Source organism: Lissotriton helveticus, chromosome 3_1, assembly GCF_964261635.1.
Source record: "Lissotriton helveticus chromosome 3_1, aLisHel1.1, whole genome shotgun sequence".
NCBI classification, from domain to species: domain Eukaryota; kingdom Metazoa; phylum Chordata; class Amphibia; order Caudata; family Salamandridae; genus Lissotriton; species Lissotriton helveticus.
The window spans coordinates 1,702,753,739-1,702,767,271 of record NC_136061.1 but is presented as its reverse complement, the minus strand read 5'-3'; positions in this window follow the sequence as shown (position 1 = coordinate 1,702,767,271).

Here is a 13,533-nt window from a genome sequence, read left to right as displayed (position 1 = left end):
ATTGGCTACACTCCATGTTGTGATCAGCTGCTTTTACTAGTTTATTAAAAGAGACTGATTTACTGTCTGGCAAAGATAAATATATAAATCTTTCTGAGTCTGCACTAGTAGTACTTGATACCCTACAGTTCTCGCAGTCATGCTGCCATTGATAAGAAAGCCCAAACAAGTGATCTACATCTACACCTTCAGCATGCAATACATCAAGCATATACATTAAAAACTCCTGACAATCTTGCTGAATATTTTGAGAGAATTGTGTTTGGCCTGAACATCTGTCTAACAGATTTCGAATATCAGACACACTTTCTATTTTTGTTCTATCAGTGCTACATTTCTCTAACACAGACTTTAACAAACTGCAAAATCTTTGATCAGAATTGACCACAATCTCTTCTTTTACATTTTCTAGAGAAAACAAAACATTAACCACTACATTAGCATAGCAGTTGACACCAGAACTGTTTTCGAATTGAAAACCAACAACATCTTCAACAGAATCCTTTTTGTTTCTGCTTATAATTTCAGGTTCAACGACTTTTCGTCTTTTTGCTACAACCTCCCCAGTATTGGTCACATTTCTTCGTTTCCGGCCTACCACACGTTTCTCAAACAAAGGATATTGAGGCAAATGTGGCGCATACTCTCTTCTTAACCTATTGTATTCCTTAACACAATCTAGATCCGCACAAATGTTTGTGACATCACACTCAATCAAGTACAATCCCGATAAAGTTCTAACTCGTGACAATGCCACATATGCCATACCCTCCTTGAACACAGAACTGCCAATATTCACCAATGCACTGTCTACACTTAAACCTTGCGATTTATGGATTGTCACCGCATATGCCAAGCAAACAGGAAACTGCTTACGGCGAACATATAAGTCTTTTACAAGCAAAAATCTAGCAGAACAACGACCAATTAGCTGTACTTCCTCAATGCCATCAAATTTAATTTATAAAAATTCAATTCCATCTCTATTTCTGTATTTTACAAAATCAACAACATTACCCATTGATCCATTTACCAGACCTCTTTCAACATGTAAATTCCTTCTTAAAATTATACGGCAGTTCAAGCACACATTCAGAGTCTTTTCAAAACCTGCAGTTTTAGATATAGTCTTCTCTAATGAATCCAATTTTGTTTTCAAATTCTCAGACAAAATAATTGTTGATCCCATATGCTCTACTCTGTCAATAGCTTCCAGTTTCACAATCTCTTGCTTTTCTAAATGCAACATTTTGTTGTTGAATTTGGCACATTCTGCAAGAGTTGGCATCAAACATATTCCAGATTTCTTCTCAGTAATTTTCTGAAAAATATTCTCAGGCACAACATCTTGTTCTGGATATAAATTTGACAGTAATCGTGCATGTAAAGCTTCTTTCCCATGCTCGGTCACTTTTCCATTTCTAACATCTTGTAGAATAGTCTTGTAAACTTCATCCTTCGCCTGACGCATATTTTCATGCAGTTCAGCATAATTGAAGTTTAACCATATATTGACGTTGCCAATGCTCCCTAGGCACTTCCTGGTATCTTCATGCGTGAGCATTTTGAACACAGGTTGCCCTTTCACTGGTGTCAGCTGCAGAAGATCTCCGAAAACAATGATGTGTTTGCCACCAAATAACACATCATACTCTGTTTTGAGAACTTCTTGCATTCTCAAATGCACAAAGGCAAGCATGACATTGGAAACCATGCTTACTTCGTCAATGATAAGAAGTTTCATTTTCCTCAAGATTCTTGAAACTTCACAACAAGCATCTCCAGATAACTTGTGGTATTGTAATTTGTTGTCATGCTCCACTGGCAGCATCAGTAAACGATGTAAAGTAATCCCTTTAATGTTATGTGCTGCCAGTCCAGTTGGACCAGTGACAACACAAGACAGCGATGACTCTGTCCTTTCCTGCAAATAACATGAAATTGCTTTAATAAGGAAACTTTTTCCAGTTCCCGCTTCTCCACTCACGTACAGTCGGACAGGCTTCAACGACGTACATGAGCACTCTTTCTTGTCATGACTTAATCCATGATCAATTTCCATGGTAACTTCGTCATATATTTTCCTCTGCTCAACGTTGAGTTGTCTTTCCAACTCTTCTAAGTTAACCGCATCCTCCTGAGCATGTGCCATGGCTCTTTCTACTTCATTCATAGCAGTGGCAGCTTCATTTTCAATAACAGGTCCTCCTAGTGGATCCTGACTCAATGAAGCAGAACTCTGACTGTCCTGAGAACTGTATCTGGCAATCTCGGCTGCAATCGTTGCTTCCTGCTCAATTTCCGCATTCAACATTTCTACATATTTGGGAAAAGCAGGACATTCTATGGTCTCCTTGGCAGCATTGAAAGAGTCTTCGTAACAGAGGAAATCTCCAAGCAGTTCCTCTTCTGCACGCCAAGGCTTGAAAAGTTGCAAAAGTGCTAAATAGAAAAACTCCTGTTTTTCAGGAGATTCGCCACTCAATTTTCGATGGTTTACCAAGTGGCATTTTCTTTGCTTGACCAGACATCCCTCACTTCCTATTACAGCATACACTCCTTTCTCAGTATCTTCTTTGATGTTCCTCTTGAATATGTAATTTTGAAGAACCTCATACAGACAAACATTCTCGAGGTGACTGCTTCGATTTGGATAATATGTATCCAACATGTTGGTCTTCAAAATGTCGGTACTGTTTGGCTCCTTTTCCGCCAAATACTCAATTTCCCGCACAGGTTTCAGAACTCGATTACGCGTTGCAGCAAGACCAAGACTCGCCCAAACGATACTCCTGGACTTGGCATAGAGACTTGCTGAAGACAACCGGTCAGAACATTCGTAAGCTCCGATTTCTCGATGCGACAACATCTTCAGACTGAAACTGTACAACTTCTTGCTGAGGCTCTTTTCATGGGAAATGTCCTCCCACATATCCTTCAATTCTGTCTTCTCTTTTTTGGTGATGTAAGATGTCACATACCGAGCCACAGCCATACAGTTATCAGCCACAAACTGTATATCCATGTTAGCATTCCACATGGACAAAATCACCGGGTTGTAGTCGTTGATGTACTTAGACTCTTCGTTCCTCTTCAAATTGTATGTGTTTTTAGGTGATTTCTTCATCACATTATGTCGCAGCGAAGACATCAAACTGTTTACTCTTCCTTTAGAAATCACCGGTCGTGGAAAGCCAAAACGACATTTGGTGTAGAACTTGTCCTTGTTTCGGAATTTACGACGACAGTACTTTCCACATCGATGGCTTTGGAAACGTAGAACTTTTTCTCTTAGGCTTTTCTTCTCCTTTGCGTTTGGAACAGCACACGTAGAATACTGTTGTATGAAACTCATCACTGAGTCTTCTGGATCCGTTCCAAATTTAGGTGCATCCTTGATCCACAGCAACATATGTATATGAGGAGCACCTCTTGCTTGGTACTCCTTTCTCCAGAAGAAATCCAACACCTCTCCAAGAGGTGGATTCTTCTTATTCATGATGAAAGACATCATAGCTTCAAATCTATGATTGAAGTACCTACATACATTGACTGGATCCAAAGAACACAGTTCTCCGGGTGTCTTGAATTCGATGTTTTCGATGTTTCCATTTGCCTCTCGTAGAAATTCAAGTAAGTCTTCCCAGCCATACTCGGCACAGCTCAGAGTTAGGAACCATGTGGGAGTTCCTAAGTTCCTCAGCATACATTTTAAATCACCATGACGACGGTACCAGTACTCATAAGTACCACGCTGACACGCCATGAGATTAATCAGGTGAGAATCCAAAATACTGTCTTGGACATTGACTTTATCCATAAAGTCACTTGCCGAGATGTTTTGCATGTGTATACCACTTTTCAAGATGTGGTTCACTGCATATGACAGTCCAGACAGATCGCTTTCAAACAGGAGATGAAACAAATAGGGAATGCATTGTCGAAACCTAGCATCTCCTGCATACAATCGCAAAGTCCGGTATTCAGAAGCAGGAATTTGATGAGGTCGCTCATCATATCTTCCTCCCTGACCTGTTGGAAAAAGCTGTGGGAAACACCGAGCTTCCAAACTTTCCTCCCAAACACTAATGGGACTCCCTTTGGCTTGTTTCATTTGAAACAACTCAATAGCATTCCCCATGACTTCCTTGGAATGCAAAGGATGAACACTATAATGTAATATATTTCTTCACTAGTACAGGGTTCTACTTTCTCAATTTGACCAGCACACAAATCGCTATCCTCTTCCTCACTTACTTCCTCTTCTGCAACATATACATTCTTATAGTATTTATTATTTTTTTTCAAATACAATGTTGCCTTTTTAACTTTCCTAACATCCACTAAATCTTGCCATATTTTCTTATTCTTTGTCGGAACCCCATTAACTAAGATAACCAGAGGTTCCTCTTCCACTTTTTCTACTCCAATTGTGTTAATGTTTTTCTTCAAATCTAGAGGCAAATAAACAACTCTTCCCTTTAATCCTCTCTGTAAATCTGATGGAGGCAATTTCCCTGTCTTTGGCTCCATTCTTACAATAGCCTGAAAGGGATGGATACTTTGAATCAAAATAGATTCATAAGTATTTAAATCCTTCAATTCAGAAGGAATCTCAACCAATTCCAGATTATTATGAACTGCTCTAGCAGGCATCTGGTTTTGATTTAATTTGTTACAACAATAAGTACACACACGTTGATCCAATCCCAAATCAAAACAATTTTCTACCATCAAGTATGTTGTGAAATCCTTCCATTCAATATTATTTTCCCTTTCACTTTTTGCATATAAATCCACTAACTTAGTCTGATTCTTATAATAAGTGCGTCGACAACACACACAAGTGAAATTAGGCCTCTCACTTGATTTCACCTCAAACGTCGCAATTTCCCTCTGGAAATTATCTGTACTGGAAACCTGTACACTATCTTCCACATTACCCTCTTCTTCTTGGTCAATTTCAACATTCTCCTCTTTACTTCCAAAGTGTGGTAAATAAATAAATAATACCCTATTTTTGACTAGACTTATAGCATAACAGATAGCTCAATAAATAAGAGTCAAGATTCGAGGTAGTAGGAGTTTCTGCAGGTTTATTGCAGCATAAGGACAGGATCAGGACAACCTGCATAGGAACAGAATGACAGGGCCCAGCAGGACAACTGGGGCCCAGCAGCTGCCGGGGCTTGGTCTGGGATGAGCGCGCTAACATTCAATAACAAAACATTGACTTATATACATAGCGCAAACACATAGCATTACATTGCAGTAGGCGTAACAGTAGGTGGAGTAGAAGGCGTGACGCGTAGCAGTCGCGAGAGATAACAGAAATAAGGGGTGTAACTGGGAGTTTACTTAGACATGTGATGCAAAAACGTAACAGAATATGTCCTGAATGGGCGGACACATAGGAGGGGGCTACCTAAGGAGCCGGGACCTCTAACCTAATGGTGCGCGGAAACTAGCAATGACGTGTTACTAGGAGAAGCTGGGGCTACGAACTCTGGGCTAGGAGCAGAGACTAGAGTCTGGAGGGTCGGAGCGACATGTACCTAAACCCTATCTGGTATCTAATGTTTAGGGAACACGTTGATATAAACTAGAAGTCATGAGGGGAAAAGCTAACTTGATTCTAAGACTGGACCATGCATTATTCTACATGTAGTGCGTGAAGAATATTAAATGACCATTAAATACAGTATTTCTCTAACATGGAGACGAGAAGGCTAGACAATGACGGAAACTATTGATGCAGTTCAGTAGCTTAGGAATGCAGAGGAGGAGGACTGAACTGATAGCTGGAACTATAACATACTTTTGGCAGACTCAGAGGCAGAGCCGGGGTGCACCGGGCACTGCAAGGCAGGAAGTAAGTGAAGGGTCGAGGATACAGGTGGGGGCTGTATCGCTCCTCAGCGAGGCTTTCAGAAAACAGGAGCTGAATCTGTGGTCCGGGCCCTTTTGAGGCCTGGAAACGGAGACTTTATAATGGAATAACGTGCACACTGAGAAACGTGGCAACATTATTTACATAGGCCTGATATTCGTAGTATTCACGAGGACTGGAAACTAACATACTAGAGGTGGACACAACTGTAATTGCGTCTTTAATCAGAAATGGGGAATAACATATGCATATTGATCATGCACACATAACATATGATGGATGAGGCGTAGGGACACAGAACATGGCAAAATTTACTTTTCCACATTCCCTCCTTGTCACTACGTTTCCATCAGGAAACATCAATATTCATGATACCGTCTATCATTTCATACAGTACCATTTGCTCGTCTCGAATTGTCTTGGAACGAGATTTAGAACGGGGCTTGGGACTAGGAATACAAGAGGTAGCACACATGCTGCAAATCGCAGGGCCACATTGTATACAGAGGCAGCAGCTAAATATGATCGCTACTGCAATACCTAAGAAGGACAGGACTTTCCATCCCCATGCGGAAATTATATTCCAGAACCAACCGGACCATGTCCAGGTGCCTGGATCTTGGTGTAACAGATGGGCAATTTTATGGAGTCTGGTTATAGCTGAATAAACAGACGGCGCGTTATTTGGAATGAAAATACAACAACTGGATCCGAGAATTCTACAGGCCCCGCCCCTATCGGCCAGTATGACGTCAAGGACGAGACGATTCTGTAAAACGACAATTCTCATAAAGGATTGCTCTTCAGTTAAGTTACCTAGAGCGGAGGCAGTCTCATCTACTACTGCTTCAAGGGTTCTTGTTAACCTACGAATAAGCTTACTATTTACAACTGTACCTAAATAAGGGAAAACACCTTTATCTATATCAATGAATTGCTCTGCGGCAGTTTCAGTATAATCGACAATCGGGAGATTTCTCTTGTGTCTAGTGTGTACTAAGAAAGAATTCCTATGATAGTCAGGTGGGGCTAAAAAAACAGGTGGCAGTAGGAAAGCAATGTAACAGGTTCCCTCCCAATCGAGGGGCAGACGGACATATGCAGTTTGACCACAAATAAAATAAGAATGACGTGAAGCTTTGAAAATAGATTTCCCACTGTCACTATACTGGATAACAGTAGTACATTCACTATGACCTATATGTACAGAACCATAACTACGGACACATAATTCGCCTTTGACTGGTAGTACTGAAATAGCGGGTGAGTCTGGAGTAGTATCAGACTGAACATTCAGAACCATGAAATTCGACGAATAATTTCCTAAATTATATACTTCATTTTCTAAATCTAAACCTGTTCTGTGGGGGAAACCTTGCTTGTCTGGGAAACATGTACTGTTAAGAAAAGACATATCTGTTGAGGATGACGTTAACGTGGACCATGCTCCACACGAACCATTGTGTGAGAATGGATAAGGAAAGAGTGGCAGAACTCCCTTCGGTGTCTGGAAAGGGGGGAGTCGACCACACACCCAACAATTAGTGGCATTGCTGGTCTGGTGTGAATAATGTAACATACGGATAAATGTGTTATTACGCATAGCGAGGCGGTATGCATATTCGTGAGGAGGCAGATCACTAAACGTGTGCTCTACTGTAGCATGAGCAGACATATTTACATGAGGAACTGAAAAACACAGATAGAAAGCATAGCTGGTGCAGGAAATCATTATGCTGATGAATAATACGAAACTCAGAAAAACGATACATTTGATTGAGCTTTGACTGACTCTCTCACTATGGGGGTCTATTTTATACATGTCAGAAACAGTCTAACCGTTTCACCTAGGGGAGGACTTATACAATCAAACTGGCTGACTTATTAGACCTGAGCTTTAACTTATACTCCTGTTGCGGAGTTTTCTCTAACAAGGGAGGGAATGTAACAATGTCTTGTGCGGGACAGTCCTTTAAAACAATGTTCTGGCAATCCTTCGAATCCTGGGAAATGTTCTTGGGAATGTTTTTAAAGACTGGTTCCGGTCCTTTGAAAAGTTTTACATGAGAAAGGTGGACCCACCCCTTCCTGCCTTCCAATTTGACGGCAGTTCGGGTGGTCAAGAGGACCTGACGTGGCTCCTTCCAACGTGGTTCCAGCGGACTTGATCTGTCAAAATTTCTGATCATCACTAGGGAGCCTGGAACGATCTCGTGCGGTGCCACCTCAGTATTGTCTGGAAATGCGGCGGCAACCTGTGAACGACATGAGTTGAGGGCAGACATCAAGGAAGCTAGGTAATCTGTCAACATATTACATGAAACATCGGTAATACTTCGGGGTCTAGGAGTACCCCACATGTTAGGGGGGCGGCCGAAAACGACCTCATACGGGGACAGACCTGATCTGGAATGTGCGACCATACGCATGTAAAACAGAGCGACTGGCAAAGCTACTAACCAATCCACACCCTTGTCTTTACATACTTTTGCTATACGGATTTTCAGAGTCTGATTATGCCTTTCGACTAGTCCAGCTGCTTCTGGATGGCGTACACAATGGAACTTCCACTGGTACCCTAACAACAGGGAAACGTGTCTCATGAGTTCAGATGAGAATGGCTGGCCGTTATCAGAATATACGACTCTAGGGAGTCCATATCTAGGGAAGAATTCACGAACCAACTGCTTGGCAGTGGTCGCGGCTGTGTAATCTGGGACTGGATATGCTTCTGTCCATCTGGACAAGGCGCATACAACTACAAGGACATACTTGAAACCTCGACATCGCTCCATTTGAATATAATCCATCTGGAGGACCTCAAAAGGGTGGTCAGGGGGCTGGAAACCACCTTGTTCCACCGGAACACTTTTACCTGGATTAAACTGACAACATATCATACAGGTACGGACTTTCTGCTTGGCTGCAGCTCGTAAATGCTTGTTGAACCAAATGGTCTGGATACTGTCTAACATAGCTTTTTCTCCTAAATGTGCTGGACTATGTGCGGTATTGATAATGACTTGAACCATAGAATCGGGGAGAAACCATGTGGCTCTACCCTTCGTTAACCATCCTTGATCTGTCTGGACCCCTCCTTGTACAGACCATTTCTTGATTTCATCGGGAGTAGCATGTGACTGGATATCTATGACATCTTGTGTAGGGTCCTTAACTGTCATGCATGTAATCGGATCTGGAGTATGTGTCAGATTGACTGGAATGTCTGGAGTCTGTGCTGTAAGCTTGGCTGTGCGGTCTGCTAAATCATTACCTTGGGAAATAATGTCAGTAACTTTCGTATGTGCTTTGCACTTCATGATAGCAATAGATGTCGGTAAATGTATGGCATCTAACAGGGCTTGAATAAGGAGACCATGCTGAATCTTGGTTCCATGAGAAGTCATAAAACCTCTCTCCTGCCAGAGCACTCCGAAGTCGTGTACAACTCCGAATGCGTAACGTGAATCTGTGTAAACATTAACCTTCAGGTTCTTGGCATGTATACAGGCTTGTGTCAGAGCAACTAGCTCTGCTGCTTGAGCGGACAGAGTATCAATACGGTGTGTTTCAATAACTTCAGTGTCAGTAGTCACTGCATACGCGGCGACTAGTTCTCCTGTACTAGTTCTCATACATGAACCATCCACATAAAGTGTCAGGTCAGGATCTGGTAACGGAATGTCTGTCAGGTCTTGTCTTGGCTTTGTCGTAATGTTAACTACTTCCACACAATCATGTGTGTCTGGATTTGAACTAACTGATGGTAACAGTGTAGCAGGATTCAGGACGTTGCAGCGTCTAATTTCTATGTGTGGCTGGAACAGTGTCAATTCATAACCTGTTAAACGTGCAATTGTCAAGTGCTGAGTTTGTGTTCGGTTTAAAAGAACTTCTACTGAATGTGGAACTTGTACTGTCAGGGAATGTCCTAAAACTATAGAATCACTTTGTCTGATAGCTAGTGCTGTGGCTGCAACTGACTTGAGGCACGCAGGCAACGCCTGGGCGACTGGATCTAATGTGCTCGAAAAATAAGCACAGGGCTTGTGTTGACCTGCTTGATCTTGTGTGAGGACAGATAATGCTGTACCTTCGCGTTCAGTAACGAAAAGTATAAAAGGCTTACTGTAGTTCGGTGTAGCTAGAACTGGAGCTTGACATAGGGCTTTCTTTAACTCGTTGAAACTAAGTGTATGGTCAGATGTCCAAGGGAGGACAGTCGATACGGCTGCCTCCTGTGTCGTTAACTGTATCAGTGGCTTGGCTAGAAATGCATACTGGGGAATCCATTGTCTACAATAAGAAGTAAGGCCGATGAAGGCACGTACCTCCTTCTGGGTTCTTGGCTGGGGAAGACTCGCTATTAACTGGATACGGTCGGGTGTCAACTGCCTACCCCTCTTGGACAGCAAGTGTCCTAAGTATACCACTTGCTGGACACAGAATTGAAGCTTCGAAGGTGACACCTTGTGCCCCATCTCGGCTAGAAAATACAGAACTGTAAGTGATGCTCGCTCGCAGTCACGTTCAGAACGGGCTGTGATCAGTAGATCATCGACATACTGGAGCAGGGCAGTGTCAGTTGGCATGTGAATGTTGTCTAGTTGTCTCTTGAGTGCTTGACTGTAAATACTAGGGCTTTCTGTGAAACCTTGAGGAGCGCGTGTAAACATATAGCTCCTTCCATTTAAACAGAATCCGAAAAGAAACTGGCTATCTGGATGAATTGGAACACTAAAAAATGCATTCTTGAGGTCAATAACAGTGAAAAACATGGCTTCGGAATCAATGGCTGTTAACAGGGAAGAAATGTCTGGAACAACTGGGTACTGAGGAATAATACATTTGTTAAGCTCTCGTAAATCAATCACTAATCGATATACTGGGGGTGCATTTGGATCAGTACGTTTCATGACTGGAATGATCGGAGAATTACACACATTGGAGTCAGTTTCTACAACTACTCCTTGAGCCATGAGCTCGTCAATAATTTTGGATAAGGCTGCTACAGCCTCAGGTGGCAATCTGTACTGCCTGATTCGTGGTAACACTACACCTGGTTTGAGAGTCACACGATAGGGTGTGATTTGCATGTAACCTACATCAGTTGGACCTTGCGCCCATAAATGCTGCGGAACATTAGACAATCTTGAATCAAAATCTCGTAATACATAGTGACCCTTAAAGTCACGTAGGAACAGACGTATTCCCTCTGGGGAACAGCAAATAACTGCACCTAATTCTTTCAATGTCTTAATGCCTAATAGATTTTCTGGACATGACTTAGTAAGTAACAGATCAGTAGTACGGGACAATGGACCTACTTCTAGAGTAACTGGCTTAGATATTTCATTAACTATGGGTTTTCCTGAAAATCCAAGGGAAACATTTCTTGAGCCTGAGAGCGGAGCCCCTGGAACTTCGGCATGACTAATTGTGGTCCTACTTGCCCCTGTATCGATCAAAAACTTTCTGTCTTTCCCTAATACTTGACTGTGAACATAGGGACCTTCTTGATCTACAGGTATCTCGATGAGAGGCAAGCCTACCTCCTTCTCTAGGCTGTTTCATGAATATGACTGGTACTCTGGATACTCGGACTGTGCATACTGGTACATCTGCGATGTAACGTGCTGTGTTGCAGCAATAGGCTGCGGTGCTGTAACCGTCTGTTGTGCATTCTGTGACTGAGGAGTCTGTGAAACTTGTTCTTGTCTTGGCGGACGTGGTCTTTCTTTAGTCTTACCAGTAGCTATGTTGTGTTTCAGAACTGCACACTCGTTTATAAAATGACCTGGCTGTTTACAATAGTTGCAGTTCCCTTTAACGGGAGCTGCAGGATGACTGGCTTGATTCGGACCTCTCTTCTGACTGTCTTGAGGAATAGATTGTGCAACTAGCACTTTCATTTTCGTGTCTTTCATACGTTTTCTTTCGTGTTCTTGCTCTTCTCTGATTCTATTCTGGTGGTACTGGAGCATCTGGAGCATCTGGGACGGAGTATTTGCTTGCCAGGTGCTTTCGACTTTCAAAACTCGGTTTTTAATTTGTGGACTTGAATTCTCGACTAATTTGGTAACGAAAAGGTGAGGGTATGACTCACTACTTGTCTTGAGACCACTATTAATACTGAAACATTTCTCAAATCTAGAATAAAAATCACTAATATCCTCATCTTGTTTCTGTTTACAGGCTGAGATTGCATCCCAGTCTTCTTTCCTAGTTGTCAATAATCTGGGTAAAACTTGAATCAATAATTCTGGTAATTCTTTACATTTATCTCCAAGACCGGTACCTGGTACTCGTGCCTTGTCTTCAGCTTCTAGAGCTGCCCAATCGATCTTTTTCTCTCCCACCTCCCATTCTTTTTCCTTTAACTTTTCATACACCCCTGCGGGTAACAGGACCTTTAACATTTTAATGATATCTGGGTAAGTGTATTCTCCCATACGGAGCATGTCTTTTAATTCTCTATGGAACCCCGCTGGATCTTTGTCATGACAGGGGATTAATTTCTTCATTTCAAGAAGTTCCATCTTTGATATCGGAGTGTATACAAACACTCGTTGCATTACGCCACCCGCCCCTTGGACTGGGTGGACTTCTCGTAGTGGATTCTGTCTGTCTATGTAGAATGGTTTACTTTCTGGGGGTGAGACATGAACAAAATGCGGGTTCAGGAACGTTCTATACTTGTGGCGCTGTTCTAGAATGACACTTATTAAATCGGTACCTAGACCTCTCCATCTGTACTGGAGTAACTCGTTCAGGATATCATGTAACGGGCCTGGATCAGAATGTTGACCCTCATACAGGGTAATGAGGTGTTGGATCATATACATACCCACCAGTCGTTGCTCGGCTGGGGGCAATTTCAGAAACATTTGTGCCACTATTTCGTCTGGAAAAGTGGTAGAATCAGTAATCCATCGGACTGCTGATCGGGCTAGTTCTTGTTCGTGCATGGTACTTAATTCGCTATAACCGACTCGTGATTTCAGAATGTGATCGGTAGCTTGAAATACTTGTTCTAAAGAGCTTTGTTCTGGTGCTAGATGTTGAAAAATAGACTTGGGTTCTAGACGTAAATGGCGATCTGGAAATCTGGATTTTCCTACATACGCTATTCTGGCGGGATTCTCGTCTTCCTCTTCAGGATCAGAGATACTTTCTTTCTCGCTTACTTGTGCTGCTTTACGCTGTTCGTGTAACCTTATTATTTCTTTACGAATTTTCTTGTACATACTTTCCATGGCACTAATGGTCTTGTGCTTACCCTCGGCTATATTATCACTCCACCTTGTTAAGATTCTCATTTCGGCGGGATCTTTAGACGGATAATCTTGTTCTCTTATTAGACAATTGATCAGGAACTTTAATATCATGAGCTGAATCTCGGCTTTCCTTTGAGACATAATCTCGCCAATACTTTCTGGATCATCCCCTGTACGGATGAAACGATATATTCTGTCTAGATCTTCTTTCATATTCGGTAAGGTGACTAGATACTCGGTCACCCTTCTTACGCGTACGGAATATAAAACCATATTATACTCGCCTGGGACTGTGTCATAGACACATTCGGCAAGGGCTTGTCTGATTTCTGTAACAGACTTATTACTTTTAGGAGTACGCTGTGA